The sequence below is a fragment of the Podarcis muralis genome, chromosome 6 (assembly GCF_964188315.1).
Source record: "Podarcis muralis chromosome 6, rPodMur119.hap1.1, whole genome shotgun sequence".
NCBI lineage: Eukaryota > Metazoa > Chordata > Lepidosauria > Squamata > Lacertidae > Podarcis > Podarcis muralis.
The window spans coordinates 31,013,999-31,040,286 of record NC_135660.1 but is presented as its reverse complement, the minus strand read 5'-3'; the positions used below and the strand labels follow the sequence as shown (position 1 = coordinate 31,040,286).

Sequence of the window (26,288 nt, the reverse complement as noted above, 5' to 3'; positions counted from 1 at the left end):
ACCTATGGATATTTCCTTGATATGTAGCATCATTGCTTAACCGCTGTGTATTATGCATAATCCACACAAATACAACTTATTTAAAATACTAATTTGCCATCCTGATTTTGAATAAAAAACTACTGTTATAAGAGCTGCAGTAAAGAAATAAATGACAATTAATTGCATTAAAATTATAACAGTTTTTAACGAGACAAGATTGTGTTTTAATAAAATTGTGTTTTCATCATTTGCTTATGAATAAAGTCTTTGGTCTACAAATAGGAGGTATTAGTGAACTTGGGAAATTGCAGAGTATATTAACTGGGAAATACCTCATAGGTCTTTTGAAATGCAAATCACTGATTGATTCTTCACAAACTCAAGCTATGTGTGTTCTTTCAAGGAAGAAGGGTTTCACAGAGTGAAGAAAACAATTCGGAGTGTGTTTGAGAGGTGAATTTCAAATACCTTTCAGTTGTCACAGTGTGATTTGAATGGCCCTCTTGAAAGATGAAACAAACTGATGGATTGAGATTTAACAATCTATTCCATGCACCAAATGCCAGGAGCAGTTTGAGATCAGCTTTTAACCTTCTAGGTAGGCACACGTTAGAGAAATTAACTAGATACTTTGTCAATATCAATCACCAGCACAGCCTGTCTTCTCTTATGGGAATAAAGCAGCTATTCTTCCCCTTGTCACGAAGGTTTCACCCAGCATCAGACTTTGCTCAGCAATGATACTGAATATTAATTTGGGATGCAAATTGCTTTAAGGTCTAAATATGTTTTGTTTTATGGAGGGTTTTGTTTTGTTTTGTTTTTTGTAAATCCAAAAATAACATCCAGCTTGAACAGGCTCTGGCTTGGATACAAAACATTTCATGGAGGACAACAATTGCATTTTATTAATCCAATTAAGAGTTTTATGCTACCAGATAATTAAGCCTGTGGAGAGGTGAGTATCGTCCATTCCCATCCATTTCTACGTGAGTTAAAGGTGGGATGTCAGAGCAAGAGTTGGTCAAGATAATCCACCCTACCCCTTTGAAATGGTGTTAATTTTTTGGTGCCTAATATGAATGCTGTTTCTTCAGCTTTGAAGGTTTTGTTTTTTTTACAATCAAGCCATATATAAATTTTATTTTATATATATACATATGCACACACACACAAAAAAAACCCCTCATAATGGCTAGTATTTATTTATTACCACTTTACTGTAAAAACAAACAAACCTCAAATATATTTATAAAAAAATAACAGAACAATGAGATGATCAGTAAAAACAGTTTAAAACTATTTAAAACATTCAAAAACTAACTTTCTATATGATCTGAGGTGAAACCAGAGTAAAAATTAACTTAAAACAATTATAAGCTAACAAACAGATTAAAACACATGTTAGCTTTCTACAAATTTGGTAGAATACACATACACACACTTAAGCAACTGGTAGCTAGTCAATAAAAATCGTTCAGTTTTGTCTTCTAGTCCTTTTGTCTTCTAATCCTATAATGAAGAATACTGTGGCTGCCAACACTGCGGCTGCAATCCTATGGGTGCACGTTTAGGAGTCAGCCCCAGTGAGCCTAACTTCTGAATTTGCATGCATAGAATTGCACTGTGCATATGATTGCTAGGTACCCTTGTTCATTGTCCAGCTGCAGTCATTTCAGAACGCCACCTCAAAATTCAGTTTGCTTTAGGGCGTATGCAGCTTAGAAATATGGCTCACTTCCCCACAAACAATGACGTCCTGGAGCCACTCGCACTAACAATCTCAGGGTGGTTCACAGAATAACATACAAGGTTAAAAACACAAATAAATAGTTAAAACAAAAGCAAACAAAAAACCAATAACCCCCCCCTCCTTAAACTACAATTCCCAGGATTATCCAAGAGTGCTTTAAATGTATTTGTGCGGACTTGATCTTAGCTGGCAACCATGGGTAACAGGATGCAAGACAGGCTTTGGTCTGATCTAGCAGGCTGTGGCTTTTTAATAATTAAGGGACAAAGACGGGGGGGGGGGGAATAAAACAAAAGCAAGATCTGAAAGATAAGGTAAGAAAGGAGATTAAGAGCTAAGGCAGGAGTGGGGTGAACCTGGGCTTCCCCACACAGATTACAACTCCCATCATTCCTATTAGCCATGCTGGCTGTGTTGCCTCCTGTGGCAGTGATGGATCCCAGAACACCTGCAAGCTATAACTGGGAGAGCTCAGTCGGTAGAGCATGAGACTGTTAATCTCAGAGTCGTGGGTTCCCCACGTTGGGCAAAAAAACATTCCTGCATTGCAGGGGTTTGGACAGGATGACCCTTGTGGTCCTTTCCATCTCTACAATTCCCCCTAAGAGCCAATGTGATGTAGTGGTTAAGAGTGATAGACTCGTAATCTGGTGAACTGGGTTCACGTCCCTGCTCCTCCACATGTAGCTGCTGGGTGACCTTGGACTAGTCACACTTCTCTGAAGTCTCTCAGCCCCACTCACCTCACAGAGTGTTTGTTGTGGGGGAGGAAGGGAAAGGAGAATGTTAGCCGCTTTGAGACTCCTTCGGGTAGTGATAAAGCGGGATATCAAATCCAAACTCTTCTTCTTCCCTCTCCAGAACAAGTTGATTGCCACACATTCCAAATGGCGAAACTACCTTTGTTGCAAGTCCTTACGTCCCTTGCAGTGGATGTTGCCACTTGTGAGGGAATGGAGATTGCCCATATCATGACAGTAAGCGCCATGATAAGCACTTCTAAATGGTATGGGTGTGTTCCACTTGCCCTGCTGAAGCTGAAAATAAACATTATGCCAACATTTGCAGACAGACAGGAGCCTGTCTGCATGCCTGGTAGCTGCACCTAGAATTTACCAAGCGCAGCTTCCGTACCAAACACATGTGAGCGAACCTGTGCATGTACTCTGATTCGCACACCCAGTTCTTTCAATATGCAAGCTTGCACATTCACTATAACTCTACTGTACACGAAGGAGCTCTTGTGAGGCGAGGAGCTTCAAGTGTGTGTCGCAACTCCTTTGTCCAAAAGGAACCAAGAGAGCTGGAAGAATTTTCTAATACAGTGGTACCTCGGGTTACAGACGCTTCAGGTTACAGACTCTGCTAACCCAGAAATAGTACCTTGGGTTAAGAACTTCGCTTCAGGATGAGAACAGAAATCACGCGGCGGCGGTGTGGCAGCACTAGGAGGCCCCATTAGCTAAAGTGGTATATCAGGTTAAGAACAGTTTCAGGTTAAGAACAGACCTCCAGAACGAATTAAGTTCTTAACCCAAGGTACCACTGTAGTTGCTTTTGTGCTGCAACATCTTGGGAATTACACAGCAGTTCCAAATGTTGGATGCTGCGATGCAGTCCCAGAAATTGCTCACCTGAGCAGATCAAGTTCCTGTAGTTGGTCCTACCGAGTAGGAGATAGCTTTGGAGAAACCACAGCCAAAATGCTAGACTGGTATAACAACACACCAAGGGGATCAAAAACTAATCTGCCCTGTTCCAGGTGTGCACCGCAAGTTATCAAATCTCCATCTTTCCTTGTAAAACCATACCTAACATTATCCCTGTCACTGGCATTTTCAGTGTAATACCGTTTGTTATTGTGTCTAACCTGCATCTTCCTATGGCAGGTTCTACCCAACTTGGCCAGACCACAGGCAGAACAGACTTCCACATGCGCAGTGGGACTCCCCCCTTTTCTCCCCTCACCCTGCAGTTCCCCAAATCTGCTCTGGAGGGGATCTGAAACGGATTGGGAGAGCTGGGGGGGGGAGGAGTCTCACACAAAGTTCGATTTCTTCTTATATGCTTAACGACATTCAGAATGCAAAAAATATATATCTTGTATAAAAAGTCCAACTATCATTAAAAGCATTTTATAATAAAGACCTCTAGAGTTTCTCCAAATACACCTCTTCTCTACAATGCAAGAGTGCTAAAAGTTGTTCTCTATCGATCCCTACTGCAAACCCTAGGATATCCTCTATCAATTGTAAGAACATTATACACCTAATAATTCCATTAGAAGGATTTGTTCCAAACTAAAAGAGACTTTCCAGCTTATGCTGCAAATAAGAAGCTAACTGGCTAGAAGCTCTCATAACTCAAATGATTAATATTTCCTTGGCACTTCACTCAACTCAAAGAGTTTATGCTGGCAAAGGCAACGAGTGTGGTATGTTGAACTTGCGCTTTGATCTAGTAAATAAACCCATGGTGAATTCAGGTTCAATTAACGTGTTTAAATTTATGACATCTCCACCAGTATAACAAGTCAGTGACAAATGCCAGCTTCCTTCAGAAAACGTGCGTTAACATGGGCAAGTTTTTTTTTTAAAAAAACTACACATTTATCAAAACATATTTTGGCACGTTTGATGTAGTCCTTTATATGTAGTCAATTCAGCTGATTGCAGTTTTATTTAACATAAGCAGCCTACTATTACAGGAAACCTTTCGTTTTGAAGGACTGAATAAGTGGAGAAATGTTCACTGCTAAATATTTCATTCAACATGTGGGTGTGCATTTTGTGTGTGCGTAAGAACATACGTATGTCACTATTTTTGAAACTGAATCCTCTTTTGAGGACTCTAGCAGAATGCTACTGCATTTCAACTGCAAGCAACACGGATGATTTTGCAAAACATTAGGACTTAAAATGATGCCACTAAGGCAAGACTTCCGGTTACATTCTAGCCTTTTATTTCCCTCTGAAGACTCAGTTTTCTGGAATATAATTAAACTCCAATGTTTCCCTTTTAAAACAACACCCATTTGCAGTCCCCACATTTGTAAACAAAAGCAGGGCTGACATGCCCCAAATGATTGAAAACAGATCCAAATAATAATCATCACACGGTGCATTCAGGTAATGGAGATTATCTTAGCTATAAAAATCTTTTGCTCATCTGGCATAAGAAGCCATTGCCTTGGAATGTAAGAAGAACCTTGCAGATCACACCAAAAGGTTCGCCTGCCCCAGCACTCTGTTCCCAACAGTGCCCTGTTAGATGCCTCCAGGATAGGGGTTGGAAGCTTCCAGCTTGCCAGCCCAATTAAGTGGGGCAGGTAGCAACCTGGCTCAACCAAAATGGGCTTTGTAGGAACTGCTCATCAGCTGATCTGCAGCTTCTGGAAAGACCTACACAAAGCAGAGCATAGCACATCATGAGCTCTTTGTGCATTATTGCTCTCTTTCCTGATATAGGAGACATCTTATGAAATGCTCTCAGTGCCTGTGGAAGGTTACAGGTAGGTAACCTGCAAACATTTAGGATTGCTTGGGTTTCGATTTATTGCATTTCTATGCTGCACTTCATTCAAATTAATCCCAAATGTGGCTTACAGGAAATAACAATAAATAACAACAACATGGTAAAAAGGTAAAGGTACCCCTGCCCGTACGGGCCAGTCTTGACAGACTCTAGGGTTGTGCGCCCATCTCACTCAAGTGGCCGGGGGCCAGCGCTGTCCGAAGACACTTCCGGGTCACATGGCCAGCATGACATCGCTGCTCTGGCGAGCCAGAGCTGCACACGGAAACGCCGTTTACCTTCCCGCTAGTAAGCGGTCCCTATTTATCTACTTGCACCCGGGAGTGCTTTCGAACTGCTAGGTTGGCAGGCGCTGGGACCGAACAACGGGAGCGCACCCCGCCGCGGGGATTTGAACTGCCGACCTTTCGATCGGCAAGCCCTAGGCGCTGAGGCTTTTACCCACAGCGCCACCTGCGTCCCGACATGGTAGAACAGCACAAATACAACATGATGCATATAAAACAATTAGCAAATCATCAATCAAACACTTATAACTGATAAAACACTCAACCAAGCAGTAATACACAAAAAATAAGCTAAACATCACAATTACAGTGAAAGTCATATGATTACCGAATCCATACAGCATTATAATCTATGAAGCAATATTAACATTAACAAAACAGCAACCAAAAAAATAAACCAAGCGCTGTTAAATTCATACTCTCTCCATGACCCCATGCCTCATAATCTGTCATTCTATTCAGTTCATTAAAATACACATAAGGCCTGTTGTTAAGCCAGTTCAGCCAGATGAAAACCATCAGGGGTCACACTTCTGAGCTCATTTGCAATGGACAGGTAAAAACCGTAACGAAAAGGTGGCTGTCCACAGGACACATGCAGCTACAGAGTTACTAATGTCAGGAGTATCACATGGTTTCTTTTTGTTTATTTCCCTGCATTTATATCCCACCTTCCTTTCACCTTGGAACCCAAGGCAGTGTTCCGAGGCAGCCACCCACCCAGACACTGACCAAACTCAGGCCAGCTTAGCTTCAACAAGGTGGTGCCTTCATATCATATACTCTAGTTGCTGGTGAAAAGGCCACCAGGTAACCTCTCTAGATATTATCAAGGGGTTCCTAGTCATCTGTTTGCAAACTTGCTTGTATGGCTATTTCACCTGCACAGCTACCACACCAAAGCACTGAAGGTTGGTGAATCCTGTGTCCATTCAGGATGACTGAATTTCCCATGCATGTTAAGAAGCCACCTGCAATGCAATCCTGTGTACGTCTACTCAGAAGTGGATCCAGTAGGGCTTATTCCCAAGTAACTGGGAACACAGGAAGCTGCCTTATAGTGAGTCAGACCACTGGCCTACCTAGTGCAGCATTGTCCACACTGACTGGCAGCATCTCCCCAGGATTTCAGACAGCGGACAGCGTCCAGCCTTACCTGGAGATACCTGGAAGTCAAACTTCTGCCTGCAAAGTAGATTCTCCAACACTGAGCAATGGCAAGTTAACTGGGAGTAAGCCCTACTGAACTCAGTGGGAACATGCTTCTGAGTAGACATGTACAGGATTGCACTCTTAAATAATTTCCTGTCCCCCAACATCACAGCAAAGGAATTGCCTCAACATCTTATCTGTAATATTAAAGGCAACAACCATTATTTTAAAAAAAAAAACAAAAGCATTTATGATCACATGATCAAGGGTATTATCAGTACTGCAGGTAAAAGCACCATTCCCTTTGCAATTCATGGTACAGTATTTGAAAATTCCTTCAGCATTTCTCCACCACGGGAATTCTACGTCGCCATTGTTACTTTATACATGCAAATATATTTTTCTTCCTTCTCTAAACCTCTTAGTTTCTATCTCACCTCTGCTGGAATTCAGCCTGATTACAATAATATTTAATCCTGCGGGCCCTTAGGGATCCAGCTTGCAGAAACGAGGCTAGCCAGAAGACATTACTGATATCAACGGTTTTACAGCCCTCATAAAGCCATTAATGCCTTTCATAACACAAAAAAGTGCAACTTATGGTTGATTTCCGGCTTATAATTAGCCACTTGCCTGGTCACCTGTGGTGTGCAAAAATTAACCCCAAGCGACCAAGCTAGTCCCTGTTCTCCCTTCAAGCTTTGAGGAAGCACTATATCATTCCGGTTGGAAGGGAGACTGTTCCACGTGCTGCTCTCAGAACAAAGCCCTCTATTAAAGGGGGCTATGCTGTATAGCTTGCGTGTTGGTCTTTCAAACTTTGATGTGTGAATGATGAAGAAACATTCTGAGAACAGATAGGTAACTAGATAAAAAGGGGGGCAACAACTGCCTAAATCCCCCCCTCCTCACAGCAAGACTGGTTTTCTTGGGTTCTCCTTTTACTCACTCTCCTCTGGTTCGTGTGTGTTTGTGTGTGTGTGTGTGTGTGTGTGTGTGTGTGTGTGGTTGATTTGAAGAGTTTTTGCTTTTTTTCTGTTTGTATTTTCAAGACAGCTGTCAGGATGCACCCGAGGAGAGTCGGTGGCAGAAATTTGCTACCAGTTGTACCAATTTGCTACAAAACAACACATCTAAGACTGATGTAAAAACAAACAAACCCAACAACAGTGTTGTGATCTTATTTAACCTAGTTTCATTGGCATTTGATAGAAAAGCACTCTTGTAGACTACATGTACCCGGTTTGGAATTGCCTTCAAACTAAAATATGCTAAAAACTGTTTCACAAAATGGCATAAAGTCCCATAACTACTGTAAATCACTTCAGGATGCCTCGCAGGAACTGATTCAGAAAGGAAAATAACAAATAATAATAATAATAATTGCATTTAGATGACCCAATTCCGGGGTTTTTTTAGTACAAGGTGGCAATGGTACACCCAGTTTGCTAATCTCAGGATGAATCATTAATTGGTTTAAATTTAGTAGGTAACTGTAGCGAGAATTATTTGACATAAAAATCAATCATTCAGCTACTGAATGCTTTTCCTGGTTGATTTCTCTGCTGTTAAAAAGGAGCCACCAAAGAGCAAAATATAGGCTGTATGTACAGAGCACTTTTTTCCTTCCCTCTCTCCATTTCAAAGACATAAAAACTCCCCATATATCACAGCAAGGTGCTTGATTTCTCATTTTTCCACTGCTCAGGTAATGATACAATAATTCAAAAATGATGCATGCACCATGTATGGCTCTAAACCCGTAAACAGTTTTAGTATTTCACAGCCACCTACCAGCTCAGGTGGGTGGGGGGAGAAATAATCTATAGGGCTCTTATATCCTGAGATATATAGTTGTTTGCTCTTGACTTTTAATTATGATCTAGGTTCACCGATAGTGTGGAGGTCTGTTACTTAAAACAAACCACGGCAAAATGGGCAATGCTTTATTTCCAATGTGTACTAAATTGTTAACTGAACAATGCATGGTGGTGGGCATATCTCCCCCCCCCCCACTCACATTACACAACAAGGACAAAAGGGAAAGGAGAAGGGTTGCTGGGTGTGTTGAAGGTCAGTTCATATCTCCTCACATGGAGACACCTGAAAATCAGTTTCACATAGCAGCATTCTGCACATGGGCTAGAACACCTGAAATCCACATCATACGTAGATTTGGTTCAAACATACAAATTAGTCCCTCACTTGCTTCAGGGGCCTTGTAAAGATGTATCTTTTTGCCCATACTTTGCCTGTCTCATAAGATCAGACTCTGTTTTTATTTATTCCTGTCTCTATATTCTTTTATAACACAGTTTGGTGTTTTGAGGTTGCATTTCTGTTTTCGTGACACTGTTGCTTTTAAGCTGTACGTCACTTAGTGATTTATTTTTTTAAAAAAAAATATTAAGCAGATGCTAAATGCTTGCAAATAAATAAATAAGAATATATTTTGATCGTTCAGAATTTGGTGACTTGCAACCAAATATATAAATTGACTCCACCAAAAACTATTGTGTAACAGGGAAGTCACAGGGAAGTTTTATCTGGTGTGTTCAGGCTATTGTGACCATTCACACACACACACACACACACACACACACACACACACACACACCATAATCACTTTGATGTTGGAGTCACTAGGCGACACACATGAATTTATGAACTAGGCCCAAATCTCTGTTCAGTTGGACCATAAGTCAGGTTTCTGGAAATAACTTTTCAGAATCTTACAACTTCCACAATGAATGGTGCCTTGGAGAAGCAGTTTTCAGTAGACACCGCACGGTGGTTGCAATATTCCAATCCATCATTTCTTACTACTGTAGTTGACATTGTCCACTGCCAAACAGCCAAGAGAGAAAGCTACTTCAGCCAACCATATCTCAAGCCTTTTGCCTGAACACACAGCCTTTACAAAAGCCACGTTTAAACCACAAAGTCTCGAATTAAACATTGGGTATGTGCGCACTATACCTTTAAAGCCCATTCTAAGCAGAATCTTTCTCTCAAAAAATTCTGGGCACTGTAGTTTGCTAAGGTCTGCCGTGAATTGTAACTCTGTGAGGGGTAAACTACAGTAACCAGAATTCTTTGAGGGAAAGAATGTGATTCAAATGTGCTTTAAAGGCATGGTGTGCACACAGATATAGCTCTTTCCTTCATCCAAACCAAAAAAACTATCGTTGCCAACTTTGGAATAAGTTGAGATACCAAACAAGCTTCAAGCCATGGTTTACTATTTGGGCCTGTTCTTAAGTGAGTAAGCCGCTTTTCCTGGTTCAAATGAAAAGGGAAACTGGCTAATTAGAGACCTCCTGATTTAATAGCAGTTCACGACAAAGGGAGGAGTAGATCGGCGACAAGACAGAGGCAAAAGGCTTCTGCGTATTTCTCTTATAAACTGAGATATGATAATCCAAACATAGCTAGAGACTATGTGAGGCCAAAAGAAAAAGACACTGGCGGGGGGGGGGGGGGATTGATTCTGCCTAGTGTTTTAAAGGATAAGATGCAATAGCAAAACAAATAGGATAAATATGTTGGGAGGATATGCTGAAATCCTGTTCCTTGTGTGGTTGTGACTGGTTAGAAAAGGATTCACATTAATGCAGCTGTTGTTTTCAAACACCTTCCTTGAGGCACCTGATGGCATCCATCCATCTATATCTAGCTATTACACAGATCTGTTCAGATGGCAGAAAGCATTTAAACACAGGTTTTGCCTTCAGTTGGAAAAGGCTCCCAGAGTGGCTTACCAAGATTAATAATAAGACAGTCACTGCTCTTAAGCTTATACAGTAATCGGGCAGGGGGGAGGGTGAAACAAAAGCAAAAGAGATTGGGAGGGGGGAGAGAAGAAAAAGAAAAGCAAACTCAAGCCCAGGGATCAGCAAACTTTTTCAGCAGGGGGCCGGTCCACTGTCCCTCTGACCTTGTGGGGGGCCGGACTATATTTTTTTTGGAGGGGGGGAAATGAACAAATTCCTATGCCCCCCAAATAACCCAGAGATGCATTTAAAATAAAGGGACACATTCTACTCATGTAAAAACGCTAATTCCTGGACCGTCTGCGGGCCAGATTTAGAAGGCGATTGGGCCGGATCCAGCCCCCGGGCCTTAGTTTGCCTACCCATGCTCAAGCCTCCTGGTTCTTAAAGACCCTCTGGTATGGAAAGAGAAAAGGAGCTGGTCTCCGAAGCAAAGCCCATGGAGAGGCACTACTTCATTCCTTCTTTTTACTACCGCCTGCCTGATGGAGTGGTTGTTGCTGGATGACAATCGAGGGAGAGAAGACAAAAGGAACAGAAATCTTAGAAAAGGAGATGGCTCTGCTTTCCTTAGCTCTGCCACTCCAGCATTCATCTTCATTTTGCCACCCATCCATGTACATTAGATACTGAATCATGTTTGTTATTACACACATCCAGTTGGCACACAATGTGGGATCAGCAGCAGAACACATATCCAAAGGATCCTGGTTCTATATTCCACAGGTCCCTAGAGAGAAGTACAAAGCCAACCAATCAGATTTTCTTATAAACTGCAGGAATTGGGTGTGTGGCATACCCCACATGAGCTCTGGGAAGGGAAGAGATATCTCACCTAATGGAGTTTTCAGAATATAGGTTAATGATTATAATACAGTGGATTAATAAGTACAGGATTACTCCTTAACATGGTAAATATTTCATAACACATGAGGAAAATAATGCTAATACAGTGTACTTAAGGGTTTTTTAAAAAAAAAAATGGTAAAAAGGCAAGATCGATTCTAAATCAAGGTTCTAGTTATTTGTGGGGGTGGGGGATTAAAAAGAAAGATGTCTCTATGTTGAACGTGAGCCACAAAACTTAATTTTCTAAGTGTTTCCTTTGCAAGAGTCATTTATCATCTGGTAACTTCTACCTTTCCAGTATGAAATTGATTAGCAGTAGACTGCAGATATTTCCCCAAGTGTATGGACATCAAGAATGTCATGGGAAATTGTTCGGGGAATTTTCCAGTATGTGCTAGTATTTGCTGGTAAATATAATTTTACCCTCCGTCTTTCTTTCGCCTGGCTTTTCCAGATACAGTTTCATTACAAAACTGAGTCATTTTTTCACCTCCTCATCCAATGCAAAGGACCAGATTTCTTACTCCCAGTGCAATCTGGCATCATGAAAGTGGCACAGATGAGTGTGAGGACTGGCGTTGACTTCAATCCTTGCAAGGTTAAATTAATAAATGCTGAGAGAGAAAATTGCATGCCGTTTTCTACCATGCCCCTTAAAAATACTTGGCGTAGTGAGCACCACCTATTCTATTGAATTTTCTAAGTTGCACAGCAGAGGCAGTGAAGTAGTCATTATTCAACATCACAGCAACACAAGGACTCTCCCTTTATTAATTGCATAATCATTTTGTCTTCACAGGGTCAGCCGGGACCCAGAAAGAAAGGACACAAATTGACAGAAATGTGTTTGAATTTGGAAGGGCAAACTTCAAAGCAATGTTTGCACATGAACAAATTTAGCTATTTGCAGTTCCTAATAAGTGAAATGACCATAGCAGAAAACAATTAAAAATAAAACAGCAGGCAAAAACCAGAACATATCTGGACGTCTCAGTCAAACCACCACCAGGGACTCTCTGTGTGGGACAGAGTCCACTATGCTAGCTTGACAGCAGGTGGGTCACTGTTGCGTACTGGGAGGGAGAGAAAAGCAGTGGTGGGGATGCCAGTGCAGAGGAACCAGCAAATCCAATCCTGCACGTCTGCTGGTGCATTTGCATAGTGCCAACCTCCAGATACCCATCTCCCAATAAGCAATATTGCCCACTTCATGGAAAGCTAGCACTATAGCTCCACCCCACCTGGTGAGCTGTACATAAACATTAATGAAATTGGTGTGTCCACATTCAGCCGTATTTAACCCTCCAGAGGCTGAACAACAGAGAGTGTGGCCAATGGACACTGCCCCACCAACCTCAGCATGTTCTCAGCCGCCTCCATGTCTTCTTACTTACAACCGCTCCAAGGAGTGGCACTGCCTGTCAGGCTCCCCCTCCTCTTGCCACTTGTAGAGTTCAGCAAGGAAGAAGATGGGGCAGAACCAGAACTAGTTGGCTCTGTCAGTTGGTGGGTCCATCGTCCACACCTACTGTTGGGCTCCCTGCTTTCCAGCCTACCAACCACAATGGGCACCAGCCATCACAGGGTGTGGCCAAAGGTGGTTGTGGGAACCCTACGCTCTTACAGACACCACACACCACCTTCTGCACTTTAAGATTGGAGCAAGGTGGACTTGAAAGGAAAGGGACAAAGACTTGCAAAAGCGTTATATGAAGAGCAGTGAAAGGGCAATGGTTGTGTGCTACCAAGAAGAAAAATACCCCCAACCCTACAGTCTGCAAGCACATAGGATTTTTAGCTTTTGGCCCTATCCTACAAACATCACAGCTTGAATGTTTTAGCTGGCATACAAAAATCCGAGTTGAGCATGTCGGGATGATAGGGCGGAAGAACGATTCACATGGCGAACCATTCAATTTCCAAAACTGCAGTAAGAGATGGCAGGAGGGAATTCACCACCCAGTTTTGCTAAACACGTACACCCACTTTAGGAACAGAATGCATGGCATCTGTGCATTTGGGGCCCCCCTCATGCTCATCTAGAGATGCAGGTGCCACAAGACCAGCAAGATGCCAGCAGCAGTTGAAGTAAACAGAGTAGGGATGGGGAACGTGTAGCCCTCCAAATGTTGAATCCAACTGCCATCGGCCTCGGACAGCATGACTAATGGTCAGTTAAGATGGGAGTTGTCCAACACCACCTGGAAGGCTGCAGTTTCCCGATCTCACATCTAGAGTCTGAAGTGCAAGGTACAGGTTTTTGTGGAGAGGAGCTGGAAGCAGCTGGAGGGTCAGACGGGACTCACAGGCAAGAGGCTGGTCATCCCTCCTTTTTTGCGGGTATCAAAAGTGCTGAAATAATATTTCCAATCTATGCCAGGGAGAGAGAAAAATCCCAGGCACATCATTGTTCAGGTTGATGCTGTTGCCTAAGAATTTTGACAGGTATTCTCACCCCTGCACAACTGGAACTTAATTTGAATTTGGCTTCTATTTTTTCCCTTTAGTGCCTAGGAATGTGAAATACATTCTCTCCCCCCCCCCTTCCAATGACTGTATCTGATCCCATAAATTAAGAGCCGGCTAGACATACCTTTGCTTCCAAGAAATTGCGTTTACTAACTGCAGTGCCAGAAATAAGACAAGCAGGAATATATTTCCAAGGAAAACATTTCCCGTTATAGCATCAGGTAAAGTGCATCCAGAAAAAAATCATCAGTCAAAATAATTCCCTAATTAAAACACCAGCACAGTTGCAGGGAAAAGGTACCGGCCAGCTGGGGAATATATAGCCCTATTCATCCTCAAGGCATCTTTGCAAACACTCCCTAATTCTTAAAACACTTCTGTAAGGTTAATGTCAGCCATGCTTGACAGATGGGAATGTAAAAGCAGAAAGTTTAAATGTACTGCCTACAGCCAAAGGAGCAGTCAAGGTCAAAACTCTTTTAGCGAGGTGGATCAAACCTCTCTCTGTCACTGAGTGGCATAATTTTGCGCCATATTAATCACAGAGAATGGGAGGCATGAAATACACAATAATACTTTCAGCAGGGAAAATTTTTTGTCAGTGAGAACGGTTGTAAGCCTTTGAGCACCACCAAGCTCTTCTTAAAGAAGAGCACATGTGAAAAGCATAACATTTCCCATGGGTTCAGCAACAGTTAATTCTGTAGGGTTGAATGTGTCCATTTATTAATTAAATTTATTCACCGCCCTCGGTCTCTGAGGGTGGTGGTTGACCTTCCTAGCCTTGTCGAAACCCAGCCAAGTGGCCAGCATCTGTGGCATGTGGCTGCCGTTTTTCCATCTTCCTTTAAAACAAAAACAATCCCTTTGCGACAAAGCACACATTGTTTAAAACAATTAGCAAACTCCTGCTGTTCTCAACTAGGAGACTGCTTCTAACAGTTCACAGCACTGCTGTTAATTTATCTATCAAGTCTGTGGTCTCTGCACTTTTTATAAAACAGTAGGGTTGTTGCCTCATTTGTATTTGTGTGTGTGTGTGTGTGTGTGTGTGTGTGTGTGTTTACACGTGCCTATTGGATAAGCCCAAAGAAATCTTCTACATACTCATGCTAAATGTTACAAAATTGAGTACTCCAACATCTAAGGATGAGTTCAGTCAACTTGTGCCCTTGTATTGATCTCCTATTTCTCCCTACACTTACTTTCTAATCCACTCCATAATTACATGAACTGACTGTGCTTCCCAAAGCTGTCAATTTCCCTTGAATCCATTTTCAAAAGACTGTACTTGAGTCTGGGAAGTGGATCAAGCGGCCAGAGTTTGACCAAGGTACATCTCCTGTTACCCACACCACTTGTTACACTCAAACACCAACTGGCTCCTCTGCTGAGAGTGATAACTCTTGAAGGTACTCAAAATTCTCACAGGCCAAGAAGAGATATAGGAAGTGGGGAGTGAAGAGGAGAGAAATGTATTGATCCAGTTCTTTTAACATGCTAATTTGCCTTGTGGTGGTTTCAATCATTTACAGGCTGGGCACTTCAAAAGGAAATTGTTTCCCAAGTGGGAATGTCTTTTTCAGCTACAGAAAACCCTTGAAAGGGAGAAAACAAATACTACACTACAAGTACCAAGTTCATAGAAGTACACTGTTGGTGTGTACCTTCCAGAAGGGCTTTTCTGTTTGATTTGCCATTCCGCAGTCAAATTTAAGCAGTTGTGGGATTGGGATTCCCCTGCAAAATATTCTTCCACTCCACCAGCTGCTTTAAACTTTTATTACTTGCCCCAAGCACTGGTAGGTGAAGACAGGGTAGATGAGAGGGAGGGAGAAAAAAAAAACCCAAAGTTAAATAGACTTTTAAGGAAAACAATTAACTAATCTGTGGTCTGATATGGAAAGCAAGGCTAATGAATTAGTAATTTTTCTGCGGTTCTGACGTGGTGGGAAGCCCCAAGAGCTGAATTTAAAAAATAAAAATGGAAGCTAACAAAAATATATGGTTGCATTCCTTGAAACCAACACAGGACTATCTAACCCTTTGGATGGATTTTGCTCATTCTGTGTTGCTGTTGTTTCCTAAGACACCTGCTCTTCTTGGGGAAACAATTAAAGTAGGTGTAATTAAAACAGCTGTAATTCATTACTGGCCTCAGTGCAGAGGAACACTAGCACCCTTTCTTAAGAAGTCTTGATGGCGGGCAGAGAGAGACAATTGTTCAAGTCACTCAAATGCTGGTGAGAACACGAAGTGCCCACTAAACAAAACCCTCCACCCAAGAGCATTATTGTGTGACAACCCCATGATTAAAATATCGGGGAAAGAAGCAGCGTCCTTTCCTCCTGTCTTTGTTACCAGTGAGAGCTGCCCTTGAGTCGTGGCTGAATACAATGGAAGTAATGGAGACAAAGACAAGATTTAATTAACTGTCTCGGGAACTATTTATGAAGAGAGAGAGGGAGAGAGAAATGCTCGATAACCGCTAAGTTGACAAGAGAGAGAAAATTACTGAGAACTGTAATTGCTTTGCACTTGTTGTTTGGGTCATTTGCACAAAGGGTGTGTTTTTTCTCCCCATGAGGTAAAATTCAGAGAAGTTGGGGATCTAGATTGCTAGACCCTCTCGCAGCTAGAAGCCCAACAGTTTTAATCCAGATCTCCATTTCTCGAAAAAAGAAAAAGACTTCTTCAAACGCATCCCGAATTTTCGAAGGCTCTCCGCTTAAGGCTTAGGGGGAATGCATCAAAGGGAAATGGAGCTGCTTTCAAAGTCATCTAATTCAGAAGAAAAGAACAGCCAAGGAGGGAAATGTTAATCTGAAAGTAAGCACATCTTCTGCCTAAAAGAGAGACCCGGGGACAAATCTCTCCAACATGGGCTGCATGTTAATCAAGCACCAGTCCTGGCCATATTTACCTGCCATCAATATTGTGGGAGGAAATCAGTATTCTGTTTAACCTCTGACCTGCTGGAACTGAAGCAGACAAAGAACCAATCTGGAGCCATGGGAGAGCGTAGCCAAATAGCAAACTGCAGGGAGCCGATTGTTAAAGTGACATTTGGCTCCGGAGCAGGCAGCTTCATTGGGACAAACTGTTATTCTCTCAAACAAGGCATGAAGAGATAACACCATAAAATATGAACAAAATGGAACTTGTTTCCTTGCCACTAAATTGTTAGCTTTATGGGACTTCATGCTGAACAGTATGAAAAAAAAAAATCCAATTTGCTTTGAAGCGCATTAGTCTGTCTAACATCCTAATTATTGTTTACATTGCCATTTGACTTCTATTAAGAATTGAATAATTACCTAGCACTTCATAGTTTAAAAAAATACAAGCAAACAGGATTATCTGGATAATTAAGACACTGTACCGTGGGTTTGTACGACTGCTGAGTAAAGTATCTCTGTCAATAAGGGAAGTTAGCCTTATCAATGGAATTGTTTCAAATGATTTTAAGCAGCTGGCAGTCCATAGCTTATTAAGGATACTGGAACAGATTTTGATGAGCCTGGCTTTGCTTAAAAGCAGTCTGAATGAAGATCATTAGTCTGGACCTAAACCTGAGCACAGAAACGTCTCATTCCCTTCATTTTCCTCAAACCTCCTTCATCTCACCAGGTGATCTGACCTTTGCTCACCAATAGAGCACTTTTAATGCCCACGTAAAATTTGGCAATCACAGTTTAGAGATGGGAACTGAGACTGGAATAATGTGCCTCCTGGTAAACTGAGCCACTACCTCCCATTTCCAAGTCCGGGATTCTGTTACAATGTTTGAGATATCAAGCTCTCTGCCCCTTGCCACCACTCCTGAGCAAATGAGCACTCCTTGAATATGTTCATGCATAGGGGATGGGAGCAAATGAAAACTGTCCTTTTGCTCAGCTGACAAAGGTGATAAAAATACCCACAATGCTGCTGTTGTTTTAATTGTCTAAGAATTCTACCCTCATGCTTGGCGAGTGCTGGTACCAATTTAGTTCCTAGAGGAAAGGGGACTCCAAAGCAGAGCTGTCAAAATCAATACAGCACAAGGTTCAAGGCAGTTTCCTTACTACTGCAAGTACTATGATTGAGGAAAGGTGTACCTTGTTAACATTCTTTCCGTAATGCTACTCTGAAACGGCATCAAAGGCCCCTATGACAACCAAAGTAGACAGGAGAGGTAATCACATGCATGTTAGATATCCGTTTGCCCCCATTTTCGGCCATCAATAACCTGTAGACAGAACCTCAGATACTATCTGCTACTCAAGCCTGCCACTCAGTGCCAAATTGCATGATTTCCCCTGATTAACACATGCATAACACACCTCCAGAAGGGACGCGGGTGGCGCTGTGGGTAAAAGCCTCAGCGCCTAGGGCTTGCCAATCGAAAGGTCGGCGGTTCGAATTCCCGCAGCGGGGTGCGCTCCCGCTGCTTGGTCCCAGCGCCTGCCAACCTAGCAGTTCGAAAGCACTCCCGGGTGCAAGTAGATAAATAGGGACCGCTTACTAGCGGGAAGGTAAACAGTGTTTCCGTGTGCGGCTCTGGCTTGCCAGAGCAGCGATGTCACGCTGGCCACGTGACCCGGAAGTGTCTCCGGACAGCGCTGGCCCCCGGCCTCTTAAGTGAGATGGGCGCACAACCCTAGAGTCTGTCAAGACTGGCCCGTACGGGCAGGGGTACCTTTACCTTTAACACACCTCCAGCCATTGCCTGGCAAACCCATTTTTGAAATCAGCTCCCACTCAGACTCCTGCACCCAAAGGCCACTTCCAAAAGCAGCTAAGGGAACCATAGCATCTTGCATTTGTTTTTCTCAAAGCCTGAACCCAACCTCCATTAGCAGGGAGTGGCAGTTGCTGCACTGGGTCCCCTGGAATGATGTGGCCAAAACCCACAAAATCCTGAGGCCCGGAAACTTACAGATAAATCGACAGAAACACCAGGTGACAGGCAGGAATGTCAGGTTCTGAATCATTTATAGCACTGAGGTCATAACTATAAGGAGGACGTGTCATTTACTTTCGGATTAGCATCTATGACTTTGGGAGGGAGCATATCTTCAAAGCAGGGCCCAACTGAAGCCAAGGATCATTAGGATACAATCAGAAAAAAGGAGTTTTGTCATTCCCAGAACTTGTATGCAGCTCTCAGACATTATCACTATCCATTCTTATTTCTATCAATGTGCTTAGGAATGCCACCTGTTCTGCATAATAAAGGATTGTCCCGTATTTCAATATAAAATGCTACATGCAAGGCTGGGGAACCTTTGACCATCCAGATGTTGCTGGACTCTGACTCCCATCATCCCTGACCATTGGCAATGCTGATTGGGGCTGATGCCAACTTGGAGTCGAAGGATATCTGGTGTGTGAATCAGGACCTATATGACTGCATCCAGCAACATTTTTAATTAGGAAGAGGTGCATAGACCATCTTGAAAACTTAGAAGAAGTGTTCAATTTTAAAACTTTAGAACAGCAGCAGGACATTCTTTAGATGGAAACTACTTTTCCTGAGAGATTAAACCAAGTCCGCTCACCCTCTCAGTGCAGCAGTGGTGCAGGGTGGTGGAGGCACTCCATAGGGCCCCCAATGAGGGAGCTCAAGGTCATAGTCTGACCTGGGTAGGCAGCAGGGGATAAGCCCACAGTACCTATCAGGAGCTGGATCCAAGCCTGCTCCCTAGATTGGCCATTGGGGGTGCAGGGAAGTTTCCCTCAGGTCTGCTCTGGGACCATTTAAACAGCCCATACCTGGACCCCCACACACACCTGGGTTTTCTTCTTGTTGGGCCACAAAAGATCTAGAAAGCTTAGAGGAAGTGCTCGATTTCATAACTTTAGAACAACAACAGCAGCACACAAATTCTTTAGATGGAAACTACTTTTCCTGAGAGGTTAAACCAAAAGCCAGACAAAAGGTGCCTCTTGGTATTATTTAATCCTAATAGCCCTTCCAATTATACTGAGAAGCAAATGGTCTCACTTCCTTCAACGTTGCTCAGGCCTGAATTGAAGCTTCTGCACGTTTCCTTGTTGTTTTAAACCTCTGCTTAATTACGCCACATGGCCTGACACACTGCAGTTTACTGCTCTGTGAAATTAACTTTGAGTTAAACGCTAATTGCACATCAAAAAGCTTTGTGTGCATATTCACGGGGGGCAAAAAATATGCCCTTTTCCTGTTATTTTTTTAGAGAAAATAGATCTAGCATGGATTTTGGTTCTGATTTCATACCATTGATTTGCAAGAGACAAAATGAAAACAATCCATACTTGAGGGGGTTTCTTTTGTAAATGAAGTGTGTACATGCTTCAGATGCCATAGTTCAGATCGATAAACCTTTCAACCAAACTGTCCCAAGCAAACCTGTGTTTTGGCACCATTTAATAAAGTTACAAGTTACATGTAGGCTGCCACAGGCTAGTTGGTGTCATGTGGGTCAAGGGCTGTGGCGTTTGTGGCTTTGAGGTACATCGGCAAATGGTCGTCTTAAGTGATTGCATTAAAGGAGGGAAGAGGTGTTAGAGAAACCTCTTGTGCTGCAATCCTACACATTTTGCTAGGTGCAAGTTCTATTGAACTCTGAGAGATCCACTTCTGAGGGCCCATCTGCACTATAAATTTCAAAGCAGTATCATACCACTTCAAACAGTCAGGTCTTAGAATCCTAGAATCACAGTTGGAAGGGACTCTGAGAATCATCTAGTCCAACCCACAGCAATGCAGGAATATGCAGCCGTTCCATATGGGGATCAAACTTTCAACTTTAAGATTTATCAGCACCATGCTCTAACCAACTGAGCCACACACACACACACACACACACACACACACACACACACACCAGAATGCTGGGAAATGTAATTTGTTAAGGGTGCTGACCATCTGAGACCCCTGTTCACCTACCAGAGCTATAATTCCCAGAGAAAAATAGCACCATTAAGAAACTATCATTCCTGGGGGGGGGGGATTTTTTGGAGGGAGGGGGAGACATGACTGCTGAAAGTGTTATGATACTGTTTTCAATGTATAATGCAGGTGGGGCCCAGATAGATATGCCCAGAATATCGTATTTTTAAAAAGAAAATAACTGTATATGTAATGCATCACCAAGGGTTACATCTCTTTTACGATTTTCTTTTTATGTAAACAAGATTAATTTTAGTTAAGCTGATCAAACTAATATTATTTTCATAAAGTTGCCATTTCAGTTCTTTACCCATCAGGTTTGATTTGCCTTTTAGCAAGGCTTAACACAACACCACTTTACCCAAGTTGACTTGCACTCAGTGTCCCTTTATTCACAAAACCTTGGAAACACTGATGAAGTTCACACCTAAAGTGTGAATTCTCCGTCTAACAGTTTTGTATTGCCTCAGTACTCAGCATTTCCCATAAGGCTGAGAGGGCCTCAAGGCCTGTGTGGGTTTTTGTGTGGAAAGACTGGGCCACAAAGAGGAATGGTGGGCAAATATGCACTCCCTATCTCTTAAACAAAGAGCTTCGATCAAATGCATTTGCATGAAACCCAAGACTTTAGGATCTGCATAAATAGAAGGAGCTTCTCCTCTGGACTTTCCAAAGGAAGCGCTTATCTCCTTTGTGAAAGTGGGAAATGGGTGGGCTACTTTGCATGAGGATGTATACAAAATATGCAAATGAGGAATCTGCTGCATGCAAAAGGCAAACTGGCCAGACAGCTGACAATCCTCATTCACAGGGGAAACCTCATCCCTCTCCACTGGGAGCAATGGGAACGAAACCAACATGTTTGCTTCCCAGGGAGAGTGAAGCAGATCCTGAATATTCATAAAGTGACCATTTAGTCATGGAAGTGTTAATTATTTCCAGCTCATGAAACTATGTGACCTCACCTGCTCCCACAAAGTATATCAAAAGAATCAGATGAAATGAGAGCAGAGTTTGATCCACAAGTTTAGGGCAATGTAGGGAGGAGTGAGAGAAAGAGCGATTCAAAAGACATAAGGGATGGCTGAAGTCTTCCTTTATCAAGTCCCCTCAAAGCACCAATAAAGATCTAAGATCAGTGGACCAAACACCGACAAATAGCCCATGGAAAAGCCAGGCTGTATTTCTATGGCCAATGCTACAACTTAGAAAGAACGTACAAGATTTCGTGCACTGTAACTGGAAAGATTGAATACTTAGCCCAGAGTTTGCTACAATTCACATTTAGAAAAAGAAGGACTACAAAACATTTCAGTGTAGGATTAATAACCACCCAAAAGCAAACACCTGCCACAAATTTGTCTCCAAATAATTTAAAAAACAAAAAAACAAAAAAACACTTCCCCAATTTTTTAAAAAATAAGTTTGATCTTTTACACACAGAGAGACACATGCTCACACATACATACCCTCACAAAGATGCACTCCCTTATTTTCAAGCAACCAGTTTACAAGTCAAATGTTACGGATCGTTTTGCTATCCTGGATACATCCAAAAGCTGATACGCAAATTTACTCATGAGCATGTTGATTTCAATAAGAGGAAGAAGCAGAACTGCAGTTTAGAATTGCTTTTATGTATATGCTATTTGTCTACAGAACAGGCATCAACATTTTAAAGATATGTTCTATAGGGAAAAGAAAAGGGTGAATTCCTGTTTAGGAACAACAGGCAAACTTTACTCCCCTAGTGCAACAAAAAGTTCTTATATGAGTATTTATTTTATGGCATCTAAATTATTCCTGCTTAAGGATCCTGTTATCAAAGGCAGAAGGGAAATCCCAAACCTGGCAAAAAGAAGACGATTTCAAAAACTTATCTTAAACCTTGTAGGATGTTCTGCCAATTGGCTTTATAAGTTTCCTAAAAGAGAATATACATACAGCAAAATGCTGAAATCTTGGGGTGTTTATGCAAAATGTAATTAAAATATCTGGATTTTATGGTGCAGTGACCTTAAATGGGATACATAAAATTTAACTTACAGGTTTCACTGCATCAGAACAATTACAGAGAGCTGCAATTCTATTACTTGCTTGATTTAGCATCTTCTCTGCTTTTTCCATATATTACATCTACTTGCTTTGATAAGGAAATTACATAACAAAAATCAAAACCACATTGAGCTAATGTGTAACAAAACAATTTTAATCACCAATGGCATCTTTTAGCAAAAGAGCATCAGCCAACAGCTACATTTTCCCCCCTTAAAGCAGTAATTACCTTAGCTTTTGAGATATGCCTCGAATATAAGGTAATTTCATGTTTCATTAATAATATTTCCCATGCAGTTCTTATTCTCTTTTTGAAACACAACACTGGTTGCTAAATAAGCTTGAGGAAATCAAGTGTACATTTCCTTTACTTATATTTAAAATTACAGGTGCAACTTTCAACACATACGGGCAATATTCTCACAACGATAGATTGCTAATTTTAAAGACAGACGTAGTGGAGAACTCGTAAAAAATAGATTATTGGGTTATGTTTTGTTTATTGATCTTGGAATCCTGCTTCTTCCCTGATCTCTTTTTTTGACTACTGCCAAGTCCCCACAGAATAACTCTCCTTCGCTGAAACCACTCAGCAAATTCAAGCTTCTGTTAACCCCAATAACACGTTCTTCTTACTTAGAAGAGACAACTGAATAGGGATGGGGGGAGAGAACAAGGTTTCCATTTCAGAAAATGTTATTCAAGATCCAGACACTAAATGAACTCGCGGCTGCTTTGGGGTGCTACCCAGGCATCACCCAATGTCTTCTTTTATTTTTCTTGTTCTTTCTTTCTTTTAAAAAAACTCAATTAACATACACTGCTGGATGAAAGAAAGCCAGTAGGAAATACCTTTCGGTCCCCAAAGTTCTGAAGACTCCAGCAGATGAGCAATGTTAGATCTCAAAACAACAGGGGCACCCTCTGCCGCCACACACACACCCACCCACCAGCCAGCCTGCCCAGTTTTGCCCACCAAGCCTTTGTCGAGCTTTTAAGATCTTAATCAATCTTAACTCTGACCTCAGGATCACGGGAGGAAGATGGATGAGGAAGTGAGTGACCTGTGACCTACTCCTACATTTGTCCTGCCACAGCCGTGCTGTTGGAAAATCGGTCTGGAACCTGTTCACAGCCCTCCAAGCTTACTCTTTTATAAGCTTTTGTGGACTTGAGATGGCTTTCTTTCTTCTCTTTAACTGGCTGCCCAGTTCTATAACAATGCTTTGGGCTCTCTAGATGGTGTTTATTTTCACACAAAAATATTAAAGGGCAAGAATAGTGATTGCCAAACACCAAATAACCAAACTCAGCCTCTGCAAGAGCATCCAAATCCAAAGTCATCTGATTCACCTGTACACTAATAGTTTGGATTCCAAGTAAACATGGCCATTAACAAGTGATTCATAGCAAAGCCTGTGGGCTTAGGGAACAGTGAGAAAAACATTTGTCTTGGAACTGGAAGAATTTTTTTTTTTTTTGCAAGGAAAATACAATCAACAACTGATGAAATGGCTAACAATTTAAGACTGCTTGCTGGATTGTATTTTCTTCCAATGGAACGTTTTTGCACAGGAGATGCAAAAGACAAAAGGTTTCTTTCTTCCTTTTATACATGATCTCATCAGGATTGGTCATTAACTTAAGGTGTGAATAATCAGTTTCCGTAAGTCCAGTAGAGCCGAACAGAGAGTTACCAAGTATTTTCTGTGTCAATGTCACTTTCAACCACCTACTGCTTTTTTAAAAAATGTGGGGGCCTCCTGAAGTTCCTGCCCCAAAAGATCACAAGTGACTTCTCCCACACAACACTCTGGCTGTCATGTGATTAGATAATAATGTGTGGGTCATTGACTAAGGAGTGTTTTAATTTGGCATCAATCAGGGTTAGCCAATACTGCCCCTAACACCCACTTTAGCAGAATGAGGAGTAATCTCTTTGCAAAGCACAACTTTCTAATTTGGTCCACCTGCTCTCCCACCAGCTAAACCATGCAAAAATAAAACAAAAGTATTGCTTACAAACTAGGAAAAACAGCAATAATTTTAAGAAATCTCTTTCGATGCTAACACATCTCCCTCTCCACCCAAAAAATCTACTCAGGATGACATCTGCATGTTGGTAACAATTTGTTTGTTCTTGACATGCAAAGGTTTCCAACTTCCTGCCCACTCCAAGAGACAGAATAATTTACTCGAGACATGTGCCTTGTCATCATGCAATTCATTTTTCAATTCTCACTCCAACCTTTCATAATTGTGTTGCTGATAAGATACGCTCATCTCTCCCACCCCCCTACCCCTGCTTCCCCCCCACTGACATGAACATATCTGATGGAAGTATGATAGCAAAGGAAAATGTTTGTGCTCAGAGCTGCGTTCCTGCCAACTCTTAATTTCAATGCATAATAATGAACTTCACATTGCCCATAAATGATCATATAAAACCATCTCGGTATGAAATGCTTTGCGGGAGGAAGATGCCATTTTACACCTATTTTACAGAAATCAGTGTTATGTTTTGCTTTTTTCTATACCACATATATTGCACACACACACTTTTAAAAAAAAAATCATTACCCTTAACAAAATGCAATTAAAATGAATCAGCCTTGGCATCGCTGGGCCTCATCCGTTTAGCAATATATACAAAGAGGCATTCATTTGGCAAAAAGAGCCATTAGAGACTGATCCTGAACATGCGACTAAGGGGGCAATCAAGTCCATAATCAGTAATAACCTATTTATAAAATCATGATAATGTATAACTAAAAATCACAGGCGCCCACAAAGGCGATTTAAATCTCCCCTCCCTTTTCTTTTCTTTAAGATAAGCTGCCTTTTATAAGAACCTTAATCCTTAATTCTGCAGAGAAGGGGGAAAGGGGGGGGGGTAAACAGATGACTTCTTGCATTTCTTAGAGTCTCCTAGCATGCTCCTTTGTAAAGGAAACAATGGAGACTTTCTGAGAAATAAAAATATTTCACAAAAGCAGCCATGTCACGTATTCAAGGATTATTTCGTGAAAAGTTATCAAATGAGACACTAAAGAGTCATTCCTTAGGGCCCCTGAGAAACAAAAAGAAGCTTCTGTTTTCTGCCATGAAGGAGGAGACAGCTTGTTGCTGCTGTGCCTTTTCTTTTAGCCGGAATAGCAATCTCACCTTTTAAAAAAAAGAAAGGAAGAGAAATTGATTCTGGCCCTTTAAACAGCACTGGCTCAGATAACATGGCTTCCATCCTCATTCAAATGTGAATGGGGAGATGCAAGCCAGTTCTAATCTACCCTCTGATAGCAAATGTGCCGTGCCTTCTGCCGATTATGGTGGTGCCATTTGTTCTGTCAGCATTATGCACTCCTTAGCCCTGCCACCTGGAACTACTGGACTTCCTCATTAGACCCCTTCATCCCATTGCATCCCACAGGGACTGCTAATTACGGGCAGCCTTCCACCGATTCTCATCTCTGATTCAATTATGAACACCAGCCCCTAATGAACTGCACAATGCAGGGGGG

The 26,288-nt window shown here is 41.9% G+C and overlaps 1 protein-coding gene and 1 long non-coding RNA gene across 2 annotated transcripts in view; both read right to left on the bottom strand.

Annotated features, from left to right (window-relative positions):
• The window catches only part of EPHA4 (EPH receptor A4), a 159,302-nt gene that overhangs the window by 123,110 nt on the left and 9,904 nt on the right, over positions 1-26,288 (bottom strand). The gene's annotated exons all lie outside the window — the stretch shown is intronic.
• LOC144327970 (uncharacterized) lies at positions 11,457-26,286 on the bottom strand. Its single transcript, XR_013393155.1, has 2 exons — positions 18,498-26,286; positions 11,457-18,124 (listed from the first exon to the last, which is right to left on the bottom strand). It is a non-coding gene; the product is annotated as an uncharacterized LOC144327970 (long non-coding RNA).